The following is a 23,470-nucleotide window of genomic DNA, read 5'->3' as shown; positions in this document are numbered from 1 at the left end:
GGGGGGATAAAAACATTAAAAGTTGTGATAATTATTTAGACTGCAATATCTGCAAGGAGGTTAAAAGCAGGGCTTGCCCAGTAGCAAGAGCAAGCCAGAGAGAAACCAAAAAACCACTGGAGTTGATTCATGCTGATGTAACTGGTCCTTTTCCACCAAGTGTCTGTTAGGATATTTCCGTTCCACCTTAAAAGGGAGCAGGATGTTTGTGTCACAGCCTGCGTATTTCCTGTTCACAGGATGTTTATGTTTGCTATTGCTTTCGTTTTCTCTTTCTGTCGGAGACACTGACGCAGGCAGTCATGTCTTTCTTTGTTCTGATCAACGCTGAATAAAGCTTGTAAATAATGCTCTCCTGCGTGCAACATTTGGCTGTGCATTATCTGCTGATAGAGTGTGCATGAGCTCTAGAATGTGGCAAGATATTTTCTAGAAACTCATGTCGCTAATCGATGATACTGCGTGCCTACGGGAGATCGATGGATCGTCCGGCAGACGGCTTGGGGCCATGATGGACTTTATCTCCCTGGTAGTATCCCAACAACAGGTTTCGGGCCCAGATTCACAGCACTTACAGGAGAGTAAGACTGCGACAGACTGCGTTGAGAGGTATGTGGAGGAAAAGTGAAAGTAAGGCTTTTCTATTTGCCGCGGAAAGAGCTTTTGATGTCTGGCAGGCCTAATTGGTCTGGGCGGCGAGCCCAGCAGGCCTCAAGATTTATGGCTGCTGAGATAAGGAGTCTCTAAAGTGAAAAAGACTCACGGCTCATAGAATAAGCTGGAATGGAGTTTTTCCAAACTTCTGAAACTGATGAGTGCCCAAAGCTAAAACGGCACAATTATAAAACCTGGGCAAAATGGTGTGAGAGTTTGCTGCGTCAGTTTGGAGTGTGGCATACTGTGTCTGAAGCCCCTCCAGTTCCTCTGACAGATAGATGGAAAGCCCAGAATTCGAGGGCGATAGACGTAATAGTCTTGTCCGTCTCTCTGGAGGAAATTGCAACGTTAGCTGGCAACGTCACTGCACGTAAGATGTGGAATGCTTTGAAAATAGCCCACCAGCCAGTCATCCCAGCCCAGAGTTTGACTGCATCGGAGGTCCTGGCTGTTTCCCAGAATGCGAGTGAATGCAGGGATGCCGAGGGCACCGGTTGCAAGCTGCAGGGGGAGCTGACTGTCACGTCATCCCAGGCAGCATTCCAGCCTCCGGGGGGGGGCCAAGGAGTCGGCAGCTGAGAGCTCTGTTTCTCATGGGAACCAAGGTCATGCGCACAGATACCGGAAGGCCAGAAGTAAACAGAGGTAGATGCCTGCAGATGGCCAGAAGCAGAGGGAGGGTGAAGAGCCCACACCAGTGGAAAACAAGGCTTTGTTTGCTGACACAGCTCAACCAAAGGCTGAAGGCACGTCTGATGGCCAGGAGCAGGGGGGCAAGCTGCAAAAGCCCACACCGGTGGAAAACAAGGTTTTGCTTGCTGGAAAGACTGCTCCAAAGGCCAAAGCCAGGTTTGTTGTGGATTCAGGTAGTACCTGCCATGTCGCGAAGGACCGCCACCTATTTATCTCCTTCAAACCTCAAGAAGGTGAGATCCACCTGGCTGACGGAAAGATGTTGTGAATTGCAGGAGAAGGGACTGTGAGACTGGCAAGTCTGCACACTACCATCAAAGGTGTACTTTATGTTCCAGGCGCTGCAGACAACTTGCTCAGTGTCCCACAGCTTACTGGGCGTGGTTTTGAGATTTCCTTCAAGAGGAGCGTCTGTGTCATCAGAAAGGGCAAAGAGGACATTTTGCATGCAAAGTTTATGGATGGTTTGTTCTGTATAACTTATGATGACAATGGTGCTGTTGTGTCTAATGTTGATTCTTGTTGTGTTGCACAAACTAACAAAGTTCTTCATGCAGGATGCATTCACGATGCACACAGAAGGTTTTGTCACCTCTCTTGGAAGGCACTGGCCAAGATGCCAGAGATGGTTGAGGGTTTGAACATCAAACCCTTTAAGTTTCACATGAAATGTGTATCTTGTGCAGAGAACAAGGTGAAGGTTGCTCCAAAAGGCAAGGAGTCTAGCAGGCAGGCTTCCAAACCCTACCAGCTAGTGCATGCAGACCTGGTAGGTCCACTTGCGCCCTTTCTGGGAGGAGCAAGGTACTTCATGGTTCTAATTGATTCTTTTTCCAGGTACATTCATGTGTTTATGTTCGAGCAGAAATCGCAATCGTTTCCGAAGTTCAAGGCATTCTGTGCTTGGTTGGAGAATGTTCACGGTAAACGTATTGGCTGTCTCTTTACTGATCGGGGCAGGGAGTTCACTTCTCAGCAGTTTGAAGCTTTCCTGACTGAGAAGGGAATCCAGCATGACATGTCAACGCCTAGATCGCCATGGATGAATGGACTTACGGAGCGAGCAAATCAAACGTTGCTGCAAGGAATGAAAACCTTGTTGCATGATGCCAATCTCCCTGATAAGTTTTGGGGGGAGGCTCTGTTGAATTTTGCTTACACTTTTAATCGCAGATTGTCATCACCTATTGGTTGTACCCCCTATGAGAAGATGTTTGGTAAGAAACCCAACATCAAGCACATGAGAATCTTTGGTTCTGACATGTGGGTACACACCCCACAAAGCAACAAGCTTGGGAAGCGTGGGGCACATGGTTTGTTCATGGGGTACGAAAAAAGTGCATATGGATGGCTAACTCTAAGTCCATTAAGTTCACAAGGAGTGTTGAGTACAATCCTAAGTGGGGGGAAAATGTGGGAATTTTCCAGAGTTACCCAGAGGAGGATGAAGGTGATGTCAAGGAAGCAGCTAAAGCTGAGGAGGCTGCTGAGGATGATGATGATGATGATGATCAGAGTTCGGATTCTAGTACAGTGGGCGGCACTGCTGCTGGTGTCAGTGACAGTGATGACACAGCAGACTACAAGAGCGCAAAGGCCTCAGTCAGACCATCTGATGCGTCTGACAATGAACTGGAAGAACCACTGTTCACCATTGGTCACTTTTCTCCTAAGAAAGAGGAGATGAGTCCAGAAGACTTGCATCTAGTACGCAGATCTGAGAGAGCCACGAAGGGCAGACCTACAAAGAGATTTGCTGATGAGTTTGCTAAGACAGCAACTGCTGTTCTTAGTAGCTCAGAGAAGGTGTGGGAACCTTCAAGCTTCAAAGAGGTTCAGGGGTTAACCACGAAAGATGCTGAGCCTTGGCTAAATGCCATGAAGGCTGAAGTTGATTCCTTGAACAGGAACCAAACTTGGGAACTGGTACCGGTAGTCCCAGGAATGAGACTGGTTGGCAGCAAATGGGTCTTCAAGGCCAAGACAGACCAGAATGGCAAGGTTGTCAGACACAAAGCCAGATTGGTTGCCAGAGGTTTTTCACAGGTACCAGGACAGGATTACCACGAGACCTACTCACCCACCGTCAAATATGAGAGCATTCGGCTGATGCTCAAGATCGCTGCAGAGGAGAAACTGCATGTTTCCCATCATGACATTAATACAGCTTTTTTGTACAGGATTTTGGGGGAGGAACTGTTTATGCTTCCACCTGATGGAATGCAGATACAGAAGGGAATGGTCTGTAAACTGCGGAAATCCTTATATGGTCTCAAGCAGAGTGTCAGGTGTTGGAACACAAAGCTCACTGAGACATTGCTTTCTCTAGGTTTTCACCAGGGCAAAGCTGATCCATGTGTGTTTGTCAAGGAGGAGGGGCAAAACAAACTGTATTGTTTATGTTTTGTTGATGATCTTCTGATGTTTTGGAAGAATCAGGCTTTTTATCAAAGCACCCTAGCTCAGCTGAACGAGCACTTTGACATGAAGGATCTTGGTGAGGTATCCAACTATCTTTCTCTGCAGGTGGACAGGGACCAAGCAGGTAATTTTCTGGTACACCAAACACAGAAAATTGCTGATGTATTAACCAGGTTGAATTTGGTTGATGCAAACCCAGCAGACACTCCGATGGTGACAGGTTACCAGGTAGACAGTACTGCTGAAGCGTTTTCTGACACAACGCTGTACAGATGCATTCTAGGCAAGTTGAATTTCATTGCTAGATGTTCAAGACCTGACATTGCTGTAAGCACTAACCTGCTTAGCAGACATGCTAACAATCCTACTGTTCAGGATTGGAAAGCTCTGAAGCGCATAGCCCGCTATTTGAAAGGGACTATGCACTACAGGCTGAGGTTCACCAGTCAGAAGACTGGAGGTCTTGAAATCTTTGCAGATGCAAGTTTTGGAAGTGACACCACGGATGGTACAAGCACTTCTGGAGTATGCTACATGTACAACCACTGCCTGTTTGACTCGCTGTGCAAAAAGCAGACAACAGTGAGCCTAAGTTCCTGTGAAGCAGAACTCAATGCTCTGTCATTTTCACTCATGGATTGTGAATGGTTGATGCAACTGTTTAAGGACATCAGAGTGTCTGTGAAATGTCCTGTACAAGTGTATCAAGACAATAGATCGTGTTAGGCTTTGCTGAACTCAGAGAGTTGCAAGCATAGAACCAAGTACTTGCAGATTAAGCTACATCGTGCAAGGGAGTGTATTCAGAAAGGACTCATTCAGGTGTCCTACATGGCAGGAAATGAAATTCCTGCTGATCTGTTGTCTAAGGTTGTTAACAGAAAACAACTTAAGGTTTATGTACAGAAGTTGCAATTGGGTTGAACTACAGGTACCACAGGTTACACGGAAACGGGGAGGGTGCCGCTTTGCCGGTGAGTCTTGGGGAGGACCACTCGCCCTGCAAGCCCATTCTCCATCTTGGGCCTGGGGGCGGGCCCCATACTCCACCTCAGCATATAAGGCTCAAAGGAGGCCTCGGGACATTGCTGCTGCCGCTTTGCCGGTGAGTCTTGGGGAGGACCGCTCCCCCTGCAAGCCCATTCTCCATCTTGGGCCTGGGGGCGGGCCCCATACTCCATCTCAGCATATAAGGCTCCAAGGAGGCCTCGGGACATTGCTGCTGTTGTTCTGCCGGTGAGTCTTGGGGAGGACCGCTCCCCCTGCAAGCCCATTCTCCACCTTGGGCCTGGGGGCGGGCCCCATACTCACCACCGCCACAACTCTAAGGACACTGGTGCTGCGGCATCAAATGTTTAAACGTTTTATATATTTTAAAGTGGTTTAAAAGTGTTTTTACTTTTTACTTTGTTGTACCACCATAAACGGTGGTTTTTTATCCATGTATTTTTATTTTGTTTTGTTTTATTTTGCGTTGGGGTGGGATGGTTGTTGAGTGGGGTGGGGATTGGTTTTGTTTTGGTGTAATTGTTTTTTTTGTTTGTTTGTTTGCTGTTATATTTTGTAAATGGAGGCGAGCATGAGGCTTGGGATTCCTATTGTGGAGGGGCGAGGTAGGTATGGCGGTGGGGGCAGATGCCATAGGCGAAGGGGATCGAGATACGGATATGCTCGTACCCCTTCCAATCTGCGCCCCATCCCGAGAGACGAGGGTAGGGTGAGCAAGGATTACTCACCTCCGTCACTGGTGTTGTGCAATGCCAGGTCTATAGGCAACAAAACCGCCACCCTGCGAGATTTCATCATCTCGCAGGGGGTCGACCTGGCTTGTGTGACGGAGACCTGGGTGCGCGAAGGGGATACTGTTACCTTACGAGAGATGGCGCCCCCAGGTTTTTCCGTCCTCCACCAGTCACGGACTGTGGGCCGGGGGGGAGGGGTGGCATTATTAATCCGGGAAGATTGTTCCTTCAGGGCTCTACCACCACCATCGATCCCCGGCATTGAATGTGTTGGCCTAGTGTGGGGCTCCGAGGTGAGCTTGGCTGTCTGGCTGGTGTACCGGACACCTAGCGCACCAGCAGCCACCCTGTCAGGCCTGCTGGAGGCGGTGGCCGGCTGGGCCTTGGAGTTCCCTAACCTATTGGTATTGGGGGACTTCAACATCCATGCCGATGCCACTCCCTCCTCACAGGCTCTGGACCTGGTGTCTTCCATGGCGACACTAGGGCTCTCCCAGTTTGTTTCGGGCCCCACACATCAAGCAGGCCACACGCTGGATTTGATCTTTGGCGTCAGTATAGATGTGATCATGTTTCCTTCGATGAAGGAAACCCACATGGTCTGATCACTATGCTCTGAAGGAAGCCCACATGGTCTGATCACTATGCTCTGAAAGCCAGGATTGACGTTCCACCCCCACCCTGCTTAGGTGGTGAGCCGATTTGGGCTCGCCCGCGGAGGCTGATGGACCCTGATAGATTCCGTCAAGCCTTGCGGGACCTTGCTCCCCCTGGCGACTCATTGACTGAGCTTGTTGAGGGCTGGAATACCCAGCTCCTGGCAGCCATAAATGAGATCGCACCAAAGCGCCCTCTGCGACCCCGCAGAAACCGGGCTCCCTGGTTTACTGAGGAGCTCCGGAAAATGAAGCGGGACCTCAGACGGCTAGAGCGAGTATGGCGGGGTGCCCATGACGGAGCCTCAAGAACATCTTATAGGGTTTTTATGAAAACCTACGAGATGGCAGTGAAGGCCGCTAAGAAGTCCTACTTCTCGGCCTCCATTGCATCCGCTAGCTCTCGCCCGGCACAATTATTTAGTATAATTCGGTCTTTAACATCCCTCGAAGGACAGCCAAATTTAAATAACAATTCGACACACAGCTGTGAGGCATTTGCGAGCTTTTTTGCGGAGAAGGTCCTGTCGCTCCGCCATGACCTCCCTGCCAATTTGGATACAATAAAGGAACTGGAGGCCCCTCGACTGTCCTCGGGTCCAGTATTGGACCACTTTGACCGGATATCCCCAGCCGATGTGGACAGACTCCTCCGAGCTGGAAAGCCCACCACTTGTCCTCTCGACCCGTGCCCGTCTTGGCTGATTAGAGCGTGTCCAGACGAGGAGCGGCCCCCCCTGGGGGATATCATCAATTTGTCCCTTGGTACCGGGACATTCCCAGGGGAACTGAAGGAGGCAGTGGTGCGTCCGCTCTTAAAGAAAACATCATTAGATCCCTTAGATCTATCCAATTACCGCCCAGTTTCGAATCTTCCATTCCTGGGTAAGGTGATTGAGAGAGCGGTTGCTGAACAGCTTGGTAGGTTTCTGGATGAAACATCGGCTCTGGATCCATTCCAGTCCGGCTTCCGCGCTGGTCATGGGACCGAGACGGCTCTGGTCACCCTAACAGATGATCTCCGCAGGCAGCTGGATCGAGGCGGGTCGGGACTGCTGATTCTTCTAGACCTGTCAGCAGCCTTCGACATGGTCGATCACGAACTCCTGGACCACCGCCTTGCCGACGTGGGGATCCAGGGCACAGTCCTTCAATGGCTGCGCTCGTTTCTCTCTGGTCGGGGACAGAGGGTGGCGCTTGGGGGGGGAACTGTCATCCCGCCACTCCTTCGTGTGTGGAGTGCCCCAGGGTGCGATTCTCTCCCCGATGCTTTTTAACATCTTTATGCGCCCCCTCGCCCAGCTTGTCCGGAGTTTTGGGCTGGGCTGCCATCAGTATGCTGATGACACCCAACTCTATCTGTTGAGGGATGGCCATCCTGACTCGGCCCCAGACACACTGATCAGATGCTTGGAAGCTGTGGCTGGATGGTTACGTGGGAGCCGGTTGAAGTTAAATCCTTCGAAGACAGAGGTCCTCTGGCTGGGACGGGACGATATGGGATTGAGGGGGCAACTCCCATCTCTTGCGGGGGTGCAATTAGTGCCAGCACCGTCCGTTAAGAGTTTGGGTGTAATCTTCGATACCTCCCTCTCTATGGAGGCGCAGATTGCAGCTATAACAAAGGCGGCATTTTTTCATCTCCGCCAAGCTAAGCAGCTGGCTCCTTACCTCTCTCGCCCTGACCTAGCCACTGTGATCCACGCGACGGTCACCTCCAGACTGGATTATTGTAACTCGCTCTACGTGGGGCTGCCCCTGAGACTGACCCAGAAACTCCAGCGGGTGCAGAATGCCGCAGCGAGACTCCTTACGGGGTCTTCGCTGCGGGATCACATTCATCCGGTGCTATACCAGCTGCACTGGCTCCCGGTGGAGTACAGGATCAGATTTAAGGTGCTGGTTTTAACCTTCAAAGCCCTATACGGCCTAGGACCCTCGTATCTACGGGACCGCCTCTCCTGGTATGCCCCACAGAGGAACCTACGGTCTGCAAATAAAAACATCCTGAAGGTCCCAGGCCACAGAGAGGTTAGGCTGGCCTCAACTAGAGCCAGGGCTTTTTCGGCTGCGGCTCCAACCTGGTGGAACGCTCTGTCACAAGAGACAAGGGCCCTGCAGGACTTGACATCTTTCCGCAGGGCCTGCAAGACAGAGCTGTTCCACCAGGCCTTTGGTCAGGGCGCAGCCTGACTCCCTCCTTTGGCAATCTTTACAATACTTTAGTTTATGGTTGCCATCAATTTTGATTTTAATTAATTCTTATGATGTTTTTATAATGTTGCACTATTTTAGTGTTGTTAGCCGCCCTGAGCCCGGCTTCGGCTGGGGAGGGCGGGATATAAATAAAATTTTTTATTATTATTATTATTTCCGTTCCACCTTGAAAGGGAGCAGGATGTTTGTGTCACAGCCTGCGTATTTCCTGTTCACAGGATGTTTATCATAGAATCATAGAATCATAGAGTTGGAAGAGACCACAAGGGCCATCGAGTCCAACCCCCTGCCAAGCAGGAAACACCATCAGAGCACTCCTGACATATGGTTGTCAAGCCTCTGCTTAAAGACCTCCAAAGAAGGAGACTCCACCACACTCCTTGGAAGCAAATCCCACTGTCGAACAGCTCTTACTGTCAGGAAGTTCTTCCTAATGTTTAGGTGGAATCTTCTTTCTTGTAGTTTGGATCCATTGCTCCGTGTCCGCTTCTCTGGAGCAGCAGAAAACAACCTTTTCCCCTCCTCTATGTGACATCCTTTTATATATTTGAACATGGCTATCATATCACCCCTTAACCTCCTCTTCTCCAGGCTAAACATGCCCAGCTCCCTTAGCCGTTCCTCATAAGGCATCGTTTCCAGGCCTTTGACCATTTTGGTTGCCCTCCTCTGGACACGTTCCAGTTTGTCAGTGTCCTTCTTGAATTGTGGTGCCCAGAACTGGACACAGTACTCTAGGTGAGGTCTGACCAGAGCAGAATACAGTGGCACTATTACTTCCCTTGATCTAGATGCTATACTCCTATTGATGCAGCCCAGAATTGCATTGGCTTTTTTAGCTGCCGCGTCACACTGTTGGCTCATGTCAAGTTTATGGTCAACCAAGACTCCTAGATCCTTTTCACATGTACTGCTCTCAAGCCAGGTGTCACCCATCTTGTATTTGTGCCTCTCATTTTTTTTGCCCAAGTGCAATACTTTACATTTCTCCCTGTTAAAATTCATCTTGTTTGTTTTTGCCCAGTTCTCTAATCTGTCAAGGTCATTTTGAAGTGTGATCCTGTCCTCTGGGGTGTTAGCCACCCCTCCCAGTTTGGTGTCATCTGCAAATTTGATCAGGATGCCCTTGAGTCCATCATCCAAGTCGTTGATAAAAATGTTGAATAAGACCGGGCCCAAGACAGAACCCTGTGGCACCCCACTAGTCACTCTTCTCCAGGATGAAGAGGAACCATTGATGAGAACCCTTTGGGTTCGGTCAGTCAGCCAGTTACAAATCCACTGAGTGGTAGCATAGTCAAGACCACATTTTACCAGCTTCTTTACAAGAATATCATGGGGCACCTTGTCAAATGCCTTGCTGAAATCAAGGTAGGCTACATCCACTGCGTTCCCTTCATCTACCAGGCTTGTAATTCTGTCAAAAAACGAGATCAGGTTAGTCTGACATGACTTATTTTTCAGAAATCCATGCTGACTATTGGTGATCACAGCATTCCTTTCTAGGTGTTCACAGACTGTTTGCTTAATGATCTGCTCCAGAATCTTCCCTGGTATTGATGTCAGACTGACTGGGCGGTAATTATTTGGGTCCTCTCTTTTCCCCTTTTTATGTTTGCTATTGCTTTCGTTTTCTCTCTCTGTCGGAGACACTGACGCAGGCAGTCATGTCTTTCTTCGTTCTGATCAACGCTGAATAAAGCTTGTAAATAATGCTCTCCTGCGTGCAACTTTTGGCTGTGCATTATCTGCTGATAGAGTGTGCATGAGCTCTAGAATGTGGCAAGATATTTTCTAGAAACTCATGTCACTAATCGATGATACTGCGTGCCTATGGGAGATCGATGGATCATCCGGCAGACGGCTTGGGGCCATGATGGACTTTATCTCCCTGGCAGTATCCCAACAGTGTCTCCCATAACAAGTACTGTTTGATCCTAGTGGATGACTATTCTAGATTTGGCTGGGTCTATCCATTAAAGCAAAAGTCTGACGTTGCCCAAACTTTGATGTTCTGGGTAAGAAGGGTAGAAAGGCAACTTGGCGAAAAGGTGTGCTCTATTCAGACAGACAGGGGAGGAGAGTTTATGGCAAGCTCCCTAAGAAACTGGTTGCGTTCCCAAGGGATTAAACATAGGCTTACCAATGTGGCAACGCCTCTGGAGAACGGAGTAGCAGAGCGTAGGGGAGGTGTCTTGCAGACACAAATGAAAGCATTGTTAGCAGATGCAAATCTTCCATTTAAGTACTGGGCTGAGAGTATTAAGACCGCGAATTATATTGGGAATCGCTTGTGGTCAAGGGTACTAGATGACATACCCTATAAAATTCTCTAAAACAAAAGTCCCAGTTTGCAACATTTGAGAATCTTTGGGACAAAGGCGTGGGTTGACATACCTGTAAAGAACCGAAGAAAAGGTGGGAAAAGGGCACAGCAGTTGCTATTTCTTGGGTATGAAAGTGGTAAAAATCTTTTGAGTTATAGTCGATCAGCCAGCTTTAATGAGCAAAGAAATTGGCCCAAGATACATGCAAACCTGCTGCCAGAAAAAGTTTTACTGCCGAGTGTACCTGTTGAGGCAGCTGAAACAAAGCTAAGAATTGGCAGCTCTCCCAGAGAAACTGAAAGGGAGGAGGTAAAGGTTGAGCATTTTTCTCCAGCTGCTAGCATGGAGCAGGGGGGAGAAGAAAGTGCAACAGGGACAGGAGGAGGTAAATCTCCAGAATCAATCCACCCCAAAAGCAGTCCTGAAGGTAGCCCAGGGGGTGAGATTAATGAACCAAGGAGGTCTGCAAGAAGTAATAAAGGTCAACCTCCAGACCGTTATGGGTTCCCAGCCACCATAAACCAGGTTTGTGTAACTGAGCCAGAAAACTTTGAAGAAGTGCAAGAGTTATCTACTCTAGAGAAAGAGGCGAGGTTAAAGGCAATGCAGGCAGAGTATAACTCTCTGCTCAACAACAATGTGTTTGTACCTACAGAATTGCCTGAAGGTAAAAAGCCCATAAGCTGTAAGTGGGTTTTTAAAGTGAAAAAGCTGGCTGATGGTAGTTGTCAGAGGAAAGCCAGGTTGGTTGCAAGGGGCTTTACACAAAGGAAAAAGATACATTATGATGAAGTGTTTGCCCCAACAGCAAAGGCTGAAACAGTAAAATCAGTTTTAGCAATGGCAAGTCTGAGAGGGTTAAAAGTTAATCATTTTGATGTTGCCTCAGCATATTTAAATGCTCCTATTGACACCGAGGTGCATTTACAGCAAATACCAGGTTATGAGCTGGAAAAAGACAGCATGGTGTTAAAGCTGCAAAGGGCACTATACGGTTTACACCAAAGTGCACGTCTATGGCATGAATGCATAGACACAACTTTGAAAAAGATGGGATTCAAACAAAGCCTGGCTGATTCCTGTTTATATTCAGCAATGGTGCAAGGAAGTGTTTGTTATTTACTTTTGTATGTTGACAATATCTGTCTAATAACAACTGCACAAAAGCAAGTGTCTTGGTTTATAAACAGCCTAGGTAACAAATACAAACTGAAGTATTTGGGAGAGATTCAGAATTACTTAGGAGTAGAGGTTCAGAGAAATGAAGAGGGCATCTACTATCTGAGTCAGAAGGAAAAAATCGAAAAGTTATTGAAGACATATGGAATGGAGAGGGCAAATGAGGTTGACACTCCCATAACTACCCTGTACAAAAATGAACCAGAAGGACAAAAATGTGAGAATGCAACGGCGTTTCATTCTCTGTTGGGTTCTCTGTTATATTTAAGTTGTTGGACAAGACCTGACATAACATTGGCAGTGCACATGTTAAGCCAAAGAAGTGCAGACCCGGCTCAGAGAGATTGGGTAGCACTTAAAAGAATCCTAAGGTATCTGAAAGGCACAAAAGATTACAAACTGGTGCTGGATACAGGATATAATCAGCAAGTGTATGCATACGCTGATGCCGGCTGGGGGGACAGAGAAAATGGAAAGTCTACCACTGGCTATGCCATATATATTGGAAATGCCCTGGTTCAGTGGAAATCCCAGAAACAAACATTTGTTGCCACAAGTACTTGTGAAGCAGAGTACTCAGCCATAAGCGAAGGCGTGTCACAAATAGAGTGGTTTGCTTGTCTAACAAAAGAACTTGGAATACCTTCTGAAATGCCAATCACTGTGCTAAGTGACAACATGGCTGCACAACAGCTTGCTAACCAACAGAACTTTAAGAGCAAGAGTAAACATATTGCTATAAGATACGGAAATGCGAAAAATGCTTTGGAAAGAAATGTGTTAAAGGTACAGCACTGTAACACAAAATGTAATGTGGGTCAGAGTGACTCAGCGGGAATGTGATTGGCTATCACCTGTTTTAAAAAGGAAAGCCTGTGCAACAGTTGTGTGGCTGTGGTGTGGTTGTGCTGTGGTGTGGTGTGGTGGTTGTGCTGTGGTGGTGCTGTGGTGGAGAGTATTCGTTTGCCTTAAGGAGCAGGTACTCTGTATGGACTGTTTTTGTAAATACTTGTATATAGCTCACATTAAAAAGACTGCACTGAAAAAAACCTGGGACTCTGAGCGTTGTTTTTTTTTTATAAATTTATTGGTTTTACAAAATTTTTTAAGACAATACAAACATATATAAAGACATACAAACACATATAATTTCATAACCTTTTTTTCATAAACCGTGTTTCTCGGACTTCCCCATACCTCCCCTTTCTGCATCCCAATATCCAAAAGTTTTTAGCAACTCTAAATATGTCTGTCAGTCCTCTGTCCTCTTAATCTTTCCTTCAATCTAGTCTTATATCGCTGTAACCCTTTCTTACTCAAACCTCGACATTCTAACATTCAGCAAGTTTATAATAGTCCTTAAGGTAGATTTTAAATTTCTTCCATTCTTCCGCCGTCTCCTTTCCCTGATCGCGGATTCTGCCAGTCATCTCAGCTAATGTCATATAGTCCATCACTTTCATCTGCCATTCTTCCAGGGTGGGTAAATCTTGTGTCTTCCAATACTTTGCGATGAGTATTCTTGCTGCTGTTGTAGCATACATAAAGAAAGTTCTGTCCTTCTTTGACACCAATTGGCCGACAATGCCCAAGAGAAAGGCCTCTGGTTTTTTAGGAAAAGTACATTTAAGTATCTTTTTCATTTCATTATATATCATTTCCCAGAAAGCCTTAATCTTCGGGCATGTCCACCAAAGGTGATAGAAAGTGTTGGCTTTTTGCAGTATAGTGACGCTGCAGAGAGCTTGCTGGGGAGACCATGCATTAAAAAGAAAGGACTCAAAAATAACTTAAAGAAGGTTTTAATAAGAAAAACAAAAACTCCATTTACACTAAATACATCAACAAACCAGACCCAACCACCAACCCATCCCCCAGGGTAATGGGAAAGCTAGGTGCTGCTCCTTATATACTCTACCCAGATGCTGACACACCTTAATCAAATACAACTCAGCAGCACCTGCTATGTTACACAGCTGTAAAGCTGGGTCTCGTTATCTTGCTCTGGCCCTTGCTCTGGCCCCTTAAAGACATACACATGGAGTGGAACAATGATGAACCTTTACATTTAAAGAAACCATTCAACAGAAAGTACCTTCAATTTCTTTACATTTCCAACACTTATTATCAGGCAAATGGTAGATTTTTGCTAGCTTGACTGGGGTCATGTACCACCTGTAAATCATTTTCATAATGTTTTCCTTTAAGGCATTACATGCCGTAAATTTAATACCAGTGTTCCACAACCATTCCCAGTCAGCAAACATAATGTTGTGACCGATGTCCTGTGCCCATTTAATCATAGCCGATTTAACTGTTTCATCTTGTGTATTCCATTTCAGCAGCAAATTATACATTCTTGACAAATTCTTAGTATTGGGTTCTAACAATTCAGTTTCTAATTTTGATTTTTCCACCTGAAAGCCAATTTTCCTGTCCTGTTTAAAAATCTCCATTATTTGGTAATATTGAAGCCAGTCTGGTACTTTAGGTTTCAATTTCTCATGACTTTGTAATTTCAGTTTATCTCCCTCCTGTTCCAAGATTTCCCAATACTTCGGCCATCCGACCTCCATATTGAGTTTCTTGAATGCCTTAGCCTCCAAGGGTGACAACCATCTAGGGGTTTTGTTTTCCAACAGATCTTTATATCTTATCCAAACATTAAACAATGCTTTTCTAACAATATGGTTTTTGAAGGCCCTATGCACCTTGATTTTGTCATACCATAAATATGCATGCCAACCAAATGCATTATTAAAGCCTTCCAAATCCAAAATGTCTGTGTTCTCGAGGAGCACCCACTCTTTCAGCCAGCAAAATGCTGCTGCTTCATAGTACAATTTTAAGTCCGGCAGGGCAAATCCCCCTCTTTCTTTAGCATCTGTCAGTATTTTAAATTTAATTCTGGGCTTTTTGCCCTGCCAGACAAATTTCGAAATATCTTTCTGCCACCTCTTAAAACAGTCCATCTTGTCAAGAATCTGCAAAGTTTGAAACAAAAATAACATTCTAGGCCAGTGTTTCCCAACCACTGTTCCGCGGCACACTAGTGTGCCGCGAGATGTTGCCTGGTGTGCCGCGGGGAAAATTAAAAAATTCGAAAGATTTTTTTTTAAAAGTCAAATTTTTGATGGGGCGCCATCACTAGATGACCCCTGGGGTTCCCTCCCTCCCTCCCGCTCTGCGCCTCCCTCCTCCTCCTCCTCCTCCGGGGAGGCCCTTCCTGGCTCTCGGCCAAGGCTTGGCGGCTGCCACTCACTCACTCACTCACTCGCTCGCTCGCTCGCCCACCCGTCCCTCCATCCCTGCACCCGGCCTCTCCCCCTCCGTCCCCGGCGCGGGGGCTGCCGGGATCCGTAGTCCCCTCGCCCTTGGGCTCCGCGCCCGCGCGGGGTGCGCGAACTACGTTTCCCAGCGTGGCCTGGCGGGCCGGGCGTTTTGTTTGAAGCGCTCTTCTCCCGGCCATGGAATGAGCGCAGTGGCGGCGGCCGGGCGGGCAGGGGCTCTTCCGCGCAGACCCCGCGCAGCCTGCCTGCGCCCCCGCGGAGATCGGGCGGCAGGATGGAGCCCGGGGATCCCCGCGGAGGCGGAGCGGCGGAGGCTGCCCCCCAGGTAGGGCTGCGTCGGGGGGGTGTTTATTTTTGCAATGCTGCATCCGCGCCGGAAGGGACGCATCGGACCGCGGGGAGACCCCTTGGCGGGCGTGCAAGGCAATGCATGCGTGCAGGCGTTGCATGGAGTGCAATGCAATGGCAACGCGGCGCCCTGCATGCATGCATACAACTTCCACCGGCGCTCCGGACTTGGCAGGTGAGGGGGGTCCCCAGTGGGCGGCAGAGAGATCCGGGAGGGCGAAGGGGAGCCGGGGGGGAGCAGCGCTGCTCCCCGAGCCGAGCCCGGGGGGAAACTTCGGCGTCGTTGTGCCGGGTGTTGGAAGCGGAGGCTGGCGGGGGCCCCTCACCTGCAAAACCTGGTCGCCTCTCATATATTTCGTGCATTGCATTCATCGCCCGCTTTCTCCTCCAAGGAGCTCCCGGGGGCGCGCGTGGTTCTCCCCGTGTTATCCTCGCAACAACAGCCCTGCGAGGTGGGTCAGGCGAGTGGCCCAAGGGAGCACCCAGGGATTGTCCTGGCCAGGTGGGGTGATTTGAACCCTGCTCTCTGCCCGGTCTTCATCCTCATTTAGCCCCCACATGTGCATGACTGTGCATGACTGAGGTTTTCCCCCCTCGTCTTGGCTATGGTGTGAGTCTGTGCTGTTAATTAATGGGGTTCTGCCTTCGGAGAAGATGAGCCAGCCCTCAAGGAGGTGATTATGTAATTTGCTAGCAATTCATGTCCCTCCCGGCGTGACGCTGCGCGCTGACGTCACGGGGCTGTAATGGTGGTGTGCCTCGAGATTTTTTTCATGAAACAAGTGTGCCTTTGCCCAAAAAAGGTTGGGAAACACTGTTCTAGGCAATACATTCATCTTGATCACTGCAATTCGGCCTAACATAGACAGTTTCAAATTTGACCATATTTCTAGGTCTTTTTTAATTTCTAACCAGCATTTTTCATAGTTGTCCTTATACAAGTTCAAATTCTTAGATGTCAAGTAAACCCCTAGGTATTTCACCTTCTTAACCAATGTCAAACCTGTCTCTTCTTGAAATTTCTCCTTCTCCATAACTGTTAATTTTTTTTCTAAGACTTTAGTTTTTTGTTTATTCAGTTTAAATCCAGCTACCTGGCCAAATTGTTGAATTATCTCCAACACCCTTTTCGTCCTAGTGTTTGGCTCTTGTAGGGTCAATACTAAATCATCTGCAAATGCCCTTAACTTATAATGTTTATCTCCGACCTGTACACCTTTAACCTGCTGGTCATTTCTAATCATATTCAGCAAGACCTCCAGAACCGAAATAAAAAGCAATGGGGAAATTGGGCATCCCTGTCGTGTTCCTTTTTCTATCTTAAGTTCCTCAGTTACCACATTATTTACAATTAGCTTGGCTTTTTGTTCAGAGTATATCGCACCCATACCGTTCTCAAATCCTTGGCCTACCCCCATCCCATGAAGATTCTTTTTCATAAAACTCCAAGAAATATTGTCAAAGGCTTTCTCCGCGTCCACAAAAATCAGCACTGCTTTAGTGTTAATTTTCACCTCTAGCAATTCCAAAATGTCTATTATATTCCTTACATTGTCTGATAGGTGTCTTTTTGGGAGAAAGCCTGCTTGGTCCTTATGAATCTTCTCCATCAACACTCTTTTAAGTCTTTTTGCCAAAATGTCTGCAAAAATTTTGTAATCCACATTAAGTAATGATATTGGGCGGTAGTTCTTAAGTTGAGTCTTTTCAGTCTCTGTCTTTGGTATGAGTGAAATATACGCTTCTTTCCACGATTCTGGTGCCTTTTTCCCCTCTAAGATCTCGTTGCAGACTTCCTTTAACGGATGAGCCAACCACTCCTTCAAAGATTTGTAGTATCTGGAAGTCAATCCATCTGGCCCTGGAGATTTGCCCAATTGCATGTCTTGAATAGCACCCTCTATCTCTTGTTCTGTTATTCTCTGGTTTAGATCCACCTTGCTTTGATGAGAGATTTTTTGTAATCCATATTTATTAAGGAATTTATCTATCTCCTCTTCATTTTGTGGTCCTTGAGAATAAAGTTTTTTAAAGTAACTCAAAAAACAGTTTCTAATCTCGTTGGGTTTAGATATGTTCTTTCCATCCACTTCTAGACTTGTGACTGTATTTAGTTTCTGCCTTTTCTTCAATTGCCATGCCAGTTTGCCACATTTATCTGCCGATTCGAATGTCTTTTGTTTCATTTGCTTTATCTTCCATTCAATCTCTTGATTCATCAATTCCATATATTGTGTTTGATATAACTTAATCTCTCTCAAGATCTCCTGGGACTTCGGTTTTGATCTTAGTTTTTTCTCTCCTTCTTTTATCTTTTCCAAAATCTTTTCCTTCTTCTCATTCTGCTTTCTCTTTTTAATTGAGTTTTGTTGGATTAAAAATCCTCGCATCACAGCTTTACTTGCGTCCCAGATCACTCTTTTTTCCACATCGGCCTTTAGGTTTATTTCAAAGTAGTCCTTTAGAGTTTTTTGGGCCTTCATGTGGATCTCTTTATCTCAAAGCAGGGTGTCATTCATCCTCCATCTGAATTGACCAGTTGTTGTAAGTTTCATTTCCATCTTCAAGGCGTTATGGTCGGAGCAAGTTTTTGGGCAGATTTCTATTTTCTTGATCTTTGGAGCCATCCCACTAGTGATCCAAATTTGATCAATTCTGGTACAGGTCATCATTGCTTGGGAGAAAAAGGTTCCCTCTCTCTCCAGAGGGTTCCTTGTTCTCCATATGTCTATTAGGTCCATATTTTCCGTCATCTCAAAAAAAGGCTTCGGAAGTCTCCCTTCATTGGAGATTGTCAGTCTTTGTGCCTTGTCCATGTTTGTAGAGACTACACCATTCATGTCTCCCATGATTATCATATTATAATCCAGATAGTCCGTCAAAGTTTCATGGAGTTTCTTGAAAAATTCCGCTTTGCCCTCATTTGGTGCGTAAATTCCAACTATTAAGTATTTTTCTCCTTGCACTTGTATTTCAACTGCCAGATATCTTCCTTGTTCATCTTTAAACATCATTTTTGGGGCCCATTTTTCCTTTACATAAATCACGACTCCTCTTTTCTTAACTTTATCCGATGAGATAAATTCTTGTCCTAATCTTTTATTTATAAGTAATTTCCTGTGTGCTCTGGTTATATGGGTTTCTTGTAAGCAAATCAAATCCAATTGTTCTCTTTTCAAAATATGAAATACTTGACGTCTCCTCAAAGACATGTTCAGCCCATTACAATTCCAGCTAAGGAATTGCAGGGCCATCTTGTTATTTTTCTGTTACTCCTCCAACCGCCCCAAGTTTTTGCTCTTCCTCTGATGGTGCTGAGTCAAGTCCATACGATAAATTAAGAATGTCTATTGCTCTCCTTTGTTCTGTAAGTGGGTCCACTGTTCCCTTCTGTAAATCCTCTTGATTTCTTTCCAGAAATCTTTCTTTGTCTTGTATGGTCTTTATTTTCACCTTCTTTTCCTTATAGTCAAAAGACAATCCTTGTGGGAACTCCCACCTGAAAGGGATGGTATTCTTCTTCAGCAGATAGACCAAGTCCTTGTAAAAAGCTCTCAGCTCCAAGATGTGTTTAGGGATATCTTTAAAGATCTGTATAGATGAGTTTTCAATTTGCAAGGCCCTTCTGTAATGCAATTTTAGTATTTTGTCTCTTTCTTCCTTCGATCTAAGGGTGATCAAACAGTCCCTCGGGGTCTTTCTGTTCTGTCTTCTGCCCAGTCTAAATGCTGTTGTTATTTTAATTTCTTCGTCCTCCAAGTCTTCCCAGAAATCAGCAAACTCTCGTGTTAAAAACTCCACTAAATTGTCTCCTTCGCTCTCGGGAATCAGTCTTAATTTCAAATTTCTTTCCTTTCTCTGTAAGTCCCACAAAGCCAGAGTTGTGTCATGTTCATAGACTTTTTTAGCAATCGGTTGCAAATTCTGTTGAGTCTCTCCAGCAATGGTTCTGGCTTCCTCTGCAATCTTACGTGTTACGGAATTTTCTTGAACGAGCTTGTTTATAGATTCTGTATTTAAGTCCAATCTTGCTGTTAGCTCTGTTAATTTCTGTGTATTTTCTGTACTCTGCTTTGTCAAGTTCTCCAAAGACTGGTTTATCTTGAGAAGCGCTTGTGTCACTGACTCCATGGAAGCAGCTGTCACTTTTTCTTGTCCTGTTGTTCCTGTAGGAGTTACGCCAGTGATCGAGCCTCTTTTTTTGTTGTTGTTGTTGCTGGTATTGTTGTTGCTTAGCCTTAGCTCTTGTGGTTATCTCTTCCGCTGAGCCACTCATGTCCCAAGGTCGTTCCCAGGGAAGCAGTTCCCTAGTGGAAAATTCCACTGTCCTAGGCTTTACAGCTGTTACTTTAGCCCTCTAGAGGGAGCAGGCCAAAAAAAAAAAAAAGTATAGAGACAAAGAAGTTTAAAAACAAGTATGTCAGGAGGCTTGTGAAAGTCTTTTACAACACTTTTTCCAGTAGATACAATTTCAACATGCTCCAGTAAACTGTAACAACAGAGTCCAAAGACTTTGTATCAACAGAGACTTCAACTATGTAACTTTCCCCGGAGTTAAGACAGTTCAGTGCTTCACTATCTTATTCGGCAGTCTGCTTCAGGGCAGTGAGGCAGCAGAAGGATTTTTCCTTTATTAAATAAATCATGCAGTTCTTAATGTCCTCCCCCCCCCCCTCTGCCCTGCTTGCTAGAGGGGAGGTCTAAGTTCAATGCCAGGTTTAAATAGTCAAAGAAAAAAGTCTCTTGCGGATGCAGCTTTAAAATTCCGTTGCTTTAGCTGTCATGCAGTCGGGGGAAGGCAGACTTCCTTAATTTTTGCCTTTCCCGTTTTCAGCCAGATTTTCTTTTAAAAAGTTCCAAATAGCGTTCAATCTTACTCACAGGTTTTTTTCAGTCCCAGATTTACAGGAAGGAATCGGCGCTCTCCGTCAATGGCGACGCGGCTTCACCCTGCGGGCTGGGTAGCGACTCTCAGCACCGCGCTCTCCCGATGCCGTTCCAGAGCCTTTAAAAAGGCTCTTTCTGCAGTAAGGGGGGGCGCTTCTGGTGCCCACCGAGTCTCCTTGTTCACAGGCTTCAGCGCCTGTGATTTTAGGGGTCCCCCGCTTGCCGTAGCGGGTCAGACCCGAACTCGCAGAGCAGTCCTCCCCCGGAGCTCGGAAAGAGGACCGCCATTAACGCTGGCGCCGACCGGAAGTCGTCTGGGACTCTGAGCGTTTCTGCTGAAAGCGCCGCGAGGAATTCACGACAATGAAGGGGCTTGGGAGTCCAACGTTTGAAGGGGCGGATCTTGCAGGTGTGCAGGTATTTTGCCTCATGGAGAGAGTTGTTAGGAAATCAAAAGCTGCCTTCTACCAGGTCAGAATGGATTTCTGACCTACCCCAGTTTTGACTCCTACATTGCAGGGGGTTGGACTAGATGACCCTCATGATCCCTTCCAACCCCACAATTAATTAATTAAGTCTACTCTGGCTGGCAGCAGCTCTCTGTGGCCCAATCCTTTTTCAGGTGGAGGTGCCATAGAGTTTCAACTTGAGACTCTGCATACAAAGCATATGGCACACCACCAAATTATGATCCTTCCCAAAAGCAATGGGCCCTGTTATTTTTGTTCAGACACTATTTTTTCAGTGATCCAAGCTTCAAGAAATGTAAAAATACCCTTTCTGGCACCTGAAATGCTGCCCAAAGGAGCCTGCCGTTTTCCGGCTTCGTCACTACATGTTCCGCCTGTCCTTTTGATTTCCCCATTACCACAGCAAGAGAAATTAAACTAGCAGGCCTCGGTGGCTTCTTACAGTTGTCAATAACCACAATAATATGCAAAATCATGGATGATGAGGCTCAATGGCTACTAGCCATAATGGCCACAGAACATACTCCACCAACAGAAGCAGTATGGCTTGGAGGAGGGGAGTGTGCTGTTGCACTCAGGTCCTGTTTGTGGGCTCCCCAAGAGGCATATCATTGGCCAATGTGAGAACAGGATGCTGGGCCAAATGGACCAATGGCCTGATCCAGCAGGGCTGCTCTCATGTTCTTATGCCCTGGCAGACTCATCTTGAGAGAGCACCAAGTCTAATTCCCAGACTTCCTTGACACAAACAGGATTGTCATTCAGCCTGCTGCACCTTTCAATGAACTGCAACACCATTTATACACACCACGAAACAGAGGATGCTGGTTATCAGGACAAATGTGGGGGAAAGGCTGCTTGTGGAAAAGGAGCCAAAACATTTCCAGAGACTTTGAGCAGGGATGGGTTGAGGAAGACAACATATCACAGCCTTGCATTTCACAACTCACCTAGCAGCCTTTGGCAACCAGGAATTCCATGCAAGCAAAGCGAGCAGGCGAAGGATAGCTGGATCTCTCTCTCCCTCCTTTGCTTGGTGTCCATTCTGGCTGCAGAGGAAAGGAAGTCCATCTAGCCCTCAACTCTATCCCTACTCCACCAGCTTGCTTAGCAGAAAGCAATTTTTAAAATATATTTTTTACTAGCCTGCTCAAGAGGATGGAAAGGCAGGACACTACTAGCATCTCAGCAGACTAGGAAAAACAAGCAAGCCTTGCAGAAGAATGATTTAGAGGACTTACTTACAAAGGCTCAACTATCAAGCAGGCGCTTACCTGGAGTCCCAGCGATCTGTTTTAGAGTCGAATTTGTACATCGGGATGAACTTGATCTCTCCCTCTGTGAAATCAGCAAAAGCTGTCTTTTGGGTACGCTGAATGTTTAGCTAAAGCCAAAAAGAAATCGCTTATCAGCAGAGAAGCAGAAGACCCCCTGTTGCCTGACAATGGAGTCTATTAACAGACACTATTGTGCTGGAAGACCAAGGTGAAGTACTAGTAGGGTAAAGGTAAAGGAACCCCTGACCATTAGGTCCAGTCGTGACCGACTCTGGGGTTGCGGCGCTCATCTCGCTTTATTGGCCGAGGGAGCCGGCGTACAGCTTCCGGGTCATGTGGCCAGCATGACTAAGCTGCTTCTGGCGAACCAGAGCAGCGCACAGAAACACCATTTACCTTCCTGTCGGAGGCGTACCTATTTATCTACTTGCACTTTGATGTGCTTTTGAACTGCTAGGTTGGCAGGAGCAGGGACAGAGCAAGGGGAGCTCACCCCGTCGCGGGAATTCGAACCGCCGACCTTCTGATCGTCGAGCCCTAGGCTCTGTAGTTTAACCCACAGCGCCACCCGCATCCCTACTAGTAGGTTAGCCAGGTGCAAAAAAAGGGGTATACCTGCTGAAATCCTATCTTATACACAATTATTAAAGGTACAGGATGCTTGTGCATTTTTGCCCCTAGTCATCTTAAATTACTTTGCTGCATCACACGACAGGAAAATCCTCTAACTCAGGAGCAGCAGACATGTGGCCCTCACAATGCTGCAGAACTACAATTCCCATCATCCCTGATTACTGGCCATGATGGCTGGAGCCAACAGGAACTGCAGCTCAGTAACATCTGGCAGACCACAGGTTAGCCATACCTACAATATGCAATGTTATATGTACCAATAATCCATACAAACTGTTAACAACCACCAGAATACACCCCGACACTATGAGCAACTGCAAAACCATCCTTTTGCATCCTACGTTGGCTCCCAGGATGTTTCTGAGCACAATTCTGAGTGTTGGTGCCAACCTTTAAAGCCCTAAATGGCCTCAGCCCTGAAAGAGTGTCTCCATCCCCATTGTTCAGCCCAGGCATCAGGGTCCAGCACCGAGGGCCTTCTGGCGGTTTCCTCAGTGTGAGAAGCGAAGTTACAGGGAACCAGGCAGAAGGCCTTCTGAGTAGTGGCACCTGCCCTGTGGGACACCCTCCCGTCAGATGTCAAGGAGATAAGTAACTATACAACCTTTAGGGAAGTTTTTAATGTTTTATGACGGTTTTGCATATGTTGCAAGTCTGAGGCTGCCCCCCCTTG

General features: G+C 46.7%; 1 protein-coding gene and 2 pseudogenes across 3 annotated transcripts in view; 1 reads left to right on the top strand and 2 right to left on the bottom strand.

Annotated features, from left to right (window-relative positions):
• LOC310697839 (inositol polyphosphate 5-phosphatase OCRL-like) overlaps positions 1 to 23,470 on the bottom strand; it is a 728,228-nt pseudogene that overhangs the window by 13,188 nt on the left and 691,570 nt on the right. The window lies entirely within an intron of this gene.
• LOC310697817 (inositol polyphosphate 5-phosphatase OCRL-like) overlaps positions 1 to 23,470 on the bottom strand; it is a 73,456-nt pseudogene that overhangs the window by 2,768 nt on the left and 47,218 nt on the right. The window contains exon 9 of the transcript XR_014530129.1: positions 22,162 to 22,271. The product of XR_014530129.1 is annotated as an inositol polyphosphate 5-phosphatase OCRL-like (transcript). The remainder of the gene's footprint in view (positions 1 to 22,161; positions 22,272 to 23,470) is intronic.
• Positions 1 to 23,470, top strand: part of LOC310697679 (uncharacterized protein) — a 454,726-nt gene that overhangs the window by 428,373 nt on the left and 2,883 nt on the right. The window lies entirely within an intron of this gene.

This window comes from Podarcis liolepis (genome assembly GCF_965112155.1).
Source record: "Podarcis liolepis genome assembly, chromosome: W".
NCBI lineage: Eukaryota > Metazoa > Chordata > Lepidosauria > Squamata > Lacertidae > Podarcis > Podarcis liolepis.
The sequence above is the reverse complement of the archived record's forward strand: the minus strand, read 5'-3'. Positions and strand labels throughout refer to the sequence as shown.